We start from the raw sequence: 9,243 nt of genomic DNA, 5'->3' as shown, positions 1-9,243 counted from the left end.
TCTTCCGAAGATTCACTGTCGGATGTTTCAAGGTCAGTATCACTAACATGTTTTTGTGGCAGTGAATTTAGTTGTGTCTTCACATTCTCATCATCAACGCTAAAAACCTCCATAGGTTCTCTGAGCACTCCCTTTCCAATGCTTCGGATGGTACCTACATCTTCTTCGTCGCTCGGAGCATCGTCTTTGTCACTATCGGCAGCATTGTTGGGAGGAAGAAGAATTAGCTCCAATTTCTGAGCATGTTGCACTTCCTCATAGTCTTCGTCATCAGAACTTAATTGTTCAAGATAATTTAGCAACTCTTCTGCATCTCGAGGATCTTCTGGGTTATGGAATTGTTTTCTGTAAAAAAGGAAAAACTAGTCACCAACGCCCAACGTATGATATATCATACAGTGACTAAGAATTGAAAAAAAAGGAATAATTTTACCGAGTTGTCCCACTGCTCTTAAGGATATTACTTCTTAGTATTTACATTATGTGTATAGCTTATAAAAAATACTCTAGGACATAATTTGCAAGAATTCCACCGAAAAGAACTTACCTCAATGGCATTTTAGAATACAGTCAGTAAAAACTATCACAAAAACAACTGTAAAACCCAAATTTCACAAATCTCGCTCAACAGGCTTTGAATATAAATGAAATAAACCTTCAAAAACAGGCTCTGACAAGAACTGGTGCAGAATGCACTATATGACAATGTTTACTTAACCTCAAATGCACATGTGTTTTGTGTATGATAAATCATACGGTGGGCGTTAATGGGTTAAGTGGATTTGCCCTCTCTGAATTCGAATTGCATGTAAGATATTTTTTTTATCTCTGTTCTTGAATATGGGTATAATTATCGATCTTTCAAACTGAGGGGGGGGGGGGGCAAATGCCGCTTTCGAAAATTTTATTGATTATGTGTGCCAGTGTTTTTTTTATTTGATCTTTTACTGCTTTCAAAGATCCATCCTAGGAGCATTTTACTGAATTATTCAATTTGTTGACAGATCGTATCCACTTCACAAGTTATTGACTGATTGGACTTTTCATTTGTTTATATTCCGCAGTAACTTTACACTTCAACATATTTCCCATTGATTCCGTTTTATGGCAAGCTGAAACCCATTAAAGCAGCGAGATTCATTGCGAGATTTACACATGACAGTTCACAAAACCCCAACACCTGGTTTTATACAAAATAGCTTCCTCGGGAGTGTCTACTGCTGACAAGCCTGTATTAGACACACCTGAAGAAGCTGATGTGAAGTGAATCATGTCGGATTTGTGAACTATCATGGGAAAATCTCTCCATGTATTGTTAATGAGTACGTTTATGTTTCATATTGCTTTTTTCGTGACCCATTTCTGACAAAATAAAATTGCCTTTTGGTGTGTACGTTGATTTTTTTCTCGCGTGACTTGAATGTTCAATATATCACAATTTCTGGCGGTCTAATTTAACATTATTCCATCGATTGATTAACAAATTCAGCGAATTCAACGTATTTCAAAGCATTTTCGACCATCCCCACTCACCATTATATCTATTTTTATGGACCATTCGTCTCTGGTTCTGGTTACACTATGAAAAGGGATTTATTGACTTTTTACGATATAATCATTGGCGGTCTGAAAGACTTTTAATACCATTCGGTCGTAAAAGCCACATGTATACAAAAAATATATATACCCGAATAGCACATTTTCCATTTTCTTTACGGCGTGTATTTCTGTTCGTTGGGAAATGCGGTGATGTATGAATATCGTGAAAACCCAAATGATGGAGTAGGAGAACGGCATTCGAGTAAATATACACTGAATTCCGTTATTGAATTGGATTGTGCTGAATTCCATCACATATTGACTTTTCGAATAGCAAAAACAAATTTAACCCTTGTCAACGAAAGGTTGAAGGAGCGGGTTAGTGGAAGAGGCAGAGTGAAAGTTTATGGAAACAAACCGCTGTGCTGCTAGTTTTGATACAGAATCGTTTTAGTCCAGGAACAAAAAAGCTGATGAAATTGCAACTTACCGAACTTTCTGAAGATCTGCATTTCATTGCAGATGTTGACCTGTTGAAACTCTGTTGGTCAAAGCAAACGGACTATTGAAATTCGTTTCAGAAGCATACAAGAAACATATGATTTGGTAAACTGAGAAAGTCTAGTCTTGCTCATGTCTTGGAAAATGACTGTTCGGGACTACACCCGAAAAAATCTGTATAGTTTTGAAAGTTCAGAAACTATGCAGAGTGGTAATTTCATTAGTTCAAACTTCCATTGTCTAATATGATATAAATTGATTTGAAATACCTGAAAGGATTTGTAAAAAATTAAAAAAGAGATTAGCTGAAAAATAACAATTATTATATTAAGCAAAAAACTGAAGTTACAATGAAATAAAATACAAGCAACAACCAAAAAAATCAGAAAGAAAATTATACTGTAAACACGAGACGGAAATTAAAAAATTATTAACAAGAAAGTAAAATTGTAAAATTGAAAAGATTCCAAACCAAGTTAATTCACGACGTTTCGATTGTTAGTATCCACAATTGTCTTCGAGTGATAACTAGACTTATTCCTTCGAGATCTGACTATTTATAGGTCATTCGAGTGCTTTCACCTATCCCCTCTTCCCTCTCTCCGTTTCATCGAAGATGAAGCGGAGATTTGTATGATTTTAAGGAAGCTATTCAAAGATGGGGACCTGAAAGATAGAACAAACTTACCGATATGTAATTATTGAATTACTAGGATGCTGTGTACGAAACTGCTACTTCCAACTGAAGGACGAATTCTTTACGCAAGATGAGGAACTGCCAATATATATATATATATATATATATATATATATATATATATATATATATATATATATATATATATATATATATATCAGCGCGGTGTAGCCAAGTGCAGAGATGGGCAACACTTGGTTGTCAAAAACGAAAAAACAGCACAAACGAACGGAGTCACCAACAGGAGACTACCGCACATTTGTGATTTCATTTAGGAGACCTACAATTTCTAGGATATCATAACATCACCACGGAGGCAGCTACAGCTGCCTCCCAGCTGATGAGGCCAATAGCCAGAAACACGTGTCCGCGGTTTGCCAATAATTTTTCTTGAGTGCTGTTCCGACTAATTCTCTCCTTTTTGAATTAAATCATAGACACTCGATAACACCTCCTTCTATATATTTATATCCTGGACTCGGAAGTCACGCAGGTAGCTGTAGCTGCCTCCGTGGTGATGTTATGATATCCTAGAAATTCTAGGTCTCCTAATTGAAATCACAAATGTGCGGTAGGCTCCTGTTGGTGACTCCGTTCGTTTGTGCTGTTTTTTCGTTTTTGACAACCAAGTGTTGCCCATCTCTGCACTTGGCTACACCGCGCTGATGAGGCCAATAGCCAGAAACACGTGTCCGCGGTTTGCCAATAATTTTTCTTGAGTGCTGTTACGACTAATCCTTTCCTTTATATATATGGAATTCTGGCCATTGAAAAAGCCCACAAGAAGCCCCGAGTCTGGTTGAGATACAGACGACACCTTCATAATATGGAACCATGGGAATGCAGAACTAGACACCTTCCTGAAGTATATCAACAACGTAAATCTATCACTTTCACAATGGAAAAGGAAGTCCACAACGAATTGCCATTCTTAGACGTATTTGTGAAGAGGGCCGATACGAAATGAGAAACATTTGTGTATCAAAAATCCACTCTCTCAGGACAGTATCTGAACCAGGAATCCAATCACCATCAATCGACTAAGAGAGGAATCATCAAGATAGCAAGAGCTCCACAAGGAAGAGAAGCCGCCACAACCAGTACCTACTTGTACTTACCTACATCAGAGGGTAATCGAAAAGGATAAAAAGGATTGGTTCCAAGTATAACATCAGAACCTGCTTCAGGTCTGGGAACACTATCCGTAGCAGCCTCACAAAAACCAAGCCACCAAACGCGGACTGCGATTCCAAGAATTGCATTTACCGGATACCCTGCGAGTGCGGAGAATCATACATCGGTGAAACTAAGTGGCCATTGAAAGTTCGCATTGCCGAACATAAGAAACACACACCGCGAGAAGAAACCAGCCAATCAAGAATAGCAGGGCACGTTTGGACTCATGAACATAACATCAAGTGGGTTCAAGCTGAAATCATTCACAAGAAAGAACACTGGTTCAGGAGAAAATTCAAAGAAACCGCATATATCTTGTCCAACAACGCATGTAACCAAGCTAGCGTAGAGATACGCAACATATGGAAACCACTAATCAAGCGGAACACGACCAACTCCCGCCAAACGGTCAGCTTCCGCTAAAACCGATGAAGCGGGTAGAGGTAAGAGGGGGTACGTGAAAGCACTCGAATCACCTATAAATAGTCAGATCTCGGAGGAATAAGTCCAGTTATCACCCGAAGACGATTGTGGATACTAACAATCGAAACGTCGTGAAATAACTAGGTTTGAAATCTTTTAAATTTTTTATTTTCATTTCTTGTTTATAACTTTTTCAATTTTCATCTCGTGTTAACAGTTCAATTTTCTTTTTGATTTTTTTGGTTGTTGCTTGTATTTTATTTCATTGTAATTTCAGTTTTTTGCTTGATATAATTGTTATTATTCAGCTAATCTCTGTTTCAATTTTTACAGATTCTTTCAGGTATTTCAAATAAATTTATATCATATTAGACAATGGAGTCCGAACTAACGAAATGCACCAAGAAACATTGTGAACTACCTTCGAACAAACACAGGGGTAATGTTTCCATTCAAAAGAGTCTATTATATTTCTCAATAGCTATGACGATGAAAAAAGCATAGATGTATAACTTTTACTCAAAAAGAGGAAGTTAAAGTTAACCTTGTTAAACATAAACGTTGAACATGAATATTGTTATTACTATTACACATCTAGTAAATATGTGCGTGTTATCATTGGAAATATTAAAATCATGTAGAATTTTCTACTCGGTGATATTGTTCGATTTGTTAAAATTATTTTTCAAGCCATATTTGCTCACATAATCAAGCATATTGAGGATTTTTGCACACAATTCTCTGTTTCTTTCAGGTGTGATTTCATCTATTTGCCTTAGTTTGATAAGAGCCGCAGATAAAGACAGAAAGTGATTTTCCAGTAGGCAGTTGATGTATAAGCAAGAATTGAGTTTTCAATATATCAAATAGATTGGTATTTCGTATCTATATATGCTCACTTATGAAAAAATTAGATTTTTCTACGTGAGAAATTGTGAACAATCTGTTTGAAATATGAAACTTCAGTTCATGTTAGTGAATAATGTCTCAAAGTATCGAATATATTAATGAAGTCTAGTGAAATTGAATGGGATACATCACAATGATCAATGATTTACATTATTTTGATTATCAATGTGACTGTGATAGAGCTTTACCAAAGTCTATAGAAGTATTCGATCAATATTTTATTGTGATATTTTCACTGAATAGTTCACAAAATCACTATACACTGGTTTCATCAAGGGTGTTCATATCAAATAAATTTTACCTAATTACTGATTTATATAAATTAGCAAATTGAATCATCTGACTTTCTACCTATTTAGTGACTAATAATTTTTTCTGAGTTCAAGTATAAACTTATCTCAAATTCAAACATCAGAAAACTTATTATCGATATGGAATAAATTGAAATTGGTTGAGTTCATGTATCTACCAATTACCAATATCCACATTAGAAGAAAAATTTAGTAAAGGATAAGTATTCAATTATATTTGGTTATTCAGTGAATTTTCAGATTCATCAAATCTATTGATCTTCAAGCAATCTAAAAATTCAATTTCAACAAATGTCACACGTCAAAGTCGGGATTGAACTAATGCCGCTTTACCAAAAAGGTTGGCAAATGTGCATGTGCATGAATTATCACTTGTTCTGCAAAACACGTCCAAATTTTTCGTTTTCAAAAAATGAACAGTTTTTTGAGTCTGATGCTTACTATCGTTTCTGGAAGAGGAATAGGCCTGCAGCTGGTGTCGGGAACCTCTTTATCCATCAGGCTACTACAGTAGCGGTAGGCCATATTGAAACTCCCAGTCTCTGACTCCAGTACACAAGACTTGACAAGAGGAAAAATCATGTGCTTTGATGAGCCGCAGCGCAGTCTTCAATGTTTCTGAAGGACACCCAATGATCTCTCTGGTTTTCGTGTGGGCTTTTTGCTGAACGAGTTTCAAATAGGTGACAGAGTTGTAATTACCTCATTCAGTGTCGCCTAAACTGAGTTCATCAGTCGCTTGTGCAGCTTCATAAAAAAATATCCAGTTCAAGAATTTTTGGAAAAACTTTGAAACTACTTTTACTGATCGATCCAAATTTCTATTTTCCATGATTCCATGAAAAACATATTCTGGTGATAAAAGGTGACACTGGGACCTCTGTCGTGAAATAATTCCAAAGCAAGCACTTTTCTCAATCAGCAGAACTGTTCTTGAGAACGAACGAAACACAAACACTACAGAAAAACCCTCAAGGCCCTCTAAAAGCGGTGTCTGTGCGAAAATAGCTATCAGTATTGGGTTTGAATTGCTGGGGATTGAATCCAGTGAAAGTATCTATAGAAGTGAACTTTCAGTGAAAGTATCTATAGAAGAGAGACAAAACTCTAACTTTTCATAGATGTTCTAGACTATCAAGGTTGCAACAAATGTACGCGTCACCAATTAGGTAGATGGATGTTTTTTGGATGGAATCCAGCAGCTTCAAGGTATGCTTAGGGGCGTGACTCCATACATGGGAAAAAAAAGGAATGTCCCTCGCTGTAGATTAACTTGCAGTCAGAGATTTATATCATACAATGGCTCAAATCTAATAAACTTAGTTCCTTCAGAAATAAGAGCAATCTCCAATAAATACAAATTCAAGTTAAAACTGAAAGAACATGTGAATCAAAACTATGACATATTGAAATCTGTCTACGAACTGGAATCCTAATCGAAGTTCTCTCTAGGCTATCGATATAAACTACATCTTATTATAGGTAATATCTTGAATTAGTTGAACAATCCAACGACACCTTCTCTTTGACTATTACTCTCTCTTTCCATCAGTTTTCCTTCCTTCCAACTATTTGTATCGTTTGTATTTACATTGTCATTATGAGTGTATGCTTTATTATGCAACAATGATATCTCATATTATATGTATGTGTTTATGTATGTATATATGCATGTTTATACATGTGTATACGTATGTATATGTGTATATATAATCAACGTTCAAGTTGTTTATAGTTTGATACTACAACTCAAGCTCTGCTTAGGTAGCTCAGACTTCAAAATTGTTTATTTATCATTCAATTTTATATCATTATCAAAATATGTAATTACCTGAATAAATTTATCTATCTATCTATCTAATACTAGAAAGAAAGTCTGCTCTGAGCTTTATAAAGCATCAAAAGTTGCTAAGGTGTATATAGTTTTTTGATTCGAAACAGTGTTCTAAGCTTTTGAGGAACAGCCTTTGCAATTCCAACGACATGATTGTGCCAAGACGTATTGGTGTCCATTTTGGTTAGTAGGACGGTGGCCTGGTGGGTTGACGTCGGTGGTTTGCTCGACTCACTCAGTCGACCGCTGTGTGAACTGGTGGTTCGAACGGCAATGCCGGACGATCGATTTTCACTTCCTATCGTCCAACTCGTGTTAGAAATCACACGTTGAAAGGTAAGACCTCGTAAGTCCTTAGCTCGCACAAATTTCGACTTTTGAGAGTTGTCGCTTGTACAGGGGCGACAGCAGGTTTTTTTCGACAGATGTTGACCACCAACAAACTTATGAAAGTAGAAAATTTGTCTGTCGTGACATTATTATATCCAATTCAGAGACATTTATCTTTTTGGAGAAAACCGATGCAGAAATGCAATATTATTCTGACACACGTTTCACCAACAAAGTTGGAGGCTTCAGGAGATGAAGTTGAGAATTGCATTTCTGGTGAACGAGAAAAGTGCTTGTTTTGGATATATTGATGATGTTTTTACAATAACATGAAAATTAACGTGTTAGGAATCACATGTTAAAAGGTAAGACCTCGTTAGTCCTTAGCTCGCACAAGTTTCTCAACTTCTGAAAGTTGTCGTTCGCATGGGGGCGACAGCTGATTAACGAAAAACAGATTTTTTTCAAAAACATGAAAATTGATCTTCATCAGTATCTTTGGAAGAATATAAATAACGGTTAATACCTGCTTCAAGTAAACTATTTTCATTGATCATACAAAATGGACAGTGAAAAATGAAGGACTAACCGTTTAGGAATTGAAATCACCCAAAAATTGTTGAAAACTCGTATTTCTTTTTTTCACTTCACTTGATGGTTCGGATAGGAAACTGTTCCATTCACTCATAGTGTCATAAATCTGTTTAGAAATTAAACTTTCCAATTCAAATGAACTAATTACGTTGTTCATAAAACATTGAGTTGTAAAGAATTATAAGATTATTCCGGTGTTTCTCTGGAATTGAGTTCACGAGTAAACTTTACATGAATATTCAAATTCTATTATACAGTTTTCTTTGTAAGTAATCACTAGAGATTTTTGAGTGAATTATAAGCAGAAATTCTGAAACTAATTAAATAATTTCCTCACGTTGAGGAAAACTGTGTGGAAAATAGAATGATAAAAACAAAATACTTAATTTCCACTCAATTTTCTCCAGTTTCTCAAATTTTTGATAGGTTTTCTTTATACACAGATAAATGAAAAAATACTGTGTGTTTCATTTTGAAGATAAAAAAATTACTCATAAGTAAAATATAAAAACGACTTTTGCGTAAAAATCAGAAGAAATAGGTATAGGGAACCCTGATATAGTTTGAAAGAAATCTACTCCTGCGTCAAATTACGCCACTGAATACGGGGTGTTCCATTCAACTTTAAGAACTTATTCAATTAAATGTGTGTCCAAATTTTGAAGCAATTTTTTTCGCCACTCGGAATAATATTGCATTGAAAACTTCATGTGGTAGTTAACTTCAACCTTTGAGCTAAGCAATACATTTAATCACAAGCAGCTCGTTACACGTTACAGGGTGAAAATTATTTTTAAATTATGATCTGTATTTTTAGATTTCTCAAAATTTTTCAGAAATCGTCAGTTTTATGTATGTCTATAGTATTCTGTCTATGGTATCTGAAAATATAAAAAAATATAGGGTGTCCCATAAGAAAAAATATAACT

This window comes from Leptinotarsa decemlineata, unplaced genomic scaffold (assembly GCF_025532065.1).
Source record: "Leptinotarsa decemlineata unplaced genomic scaffold, Ldec_3_MD MMD2_tig00002082_RagTag_RagTag, whole genome shotgun sequence".
NCBI lineage: Eukaryota > Metazoa > Arthropoda > Insecta > Coleoptera > Chrysomelidae > Leptinotarsa > Leptinotarsa decemlineata.
This window is presented reverse-complemented; position numbering follows the sequence as displayed.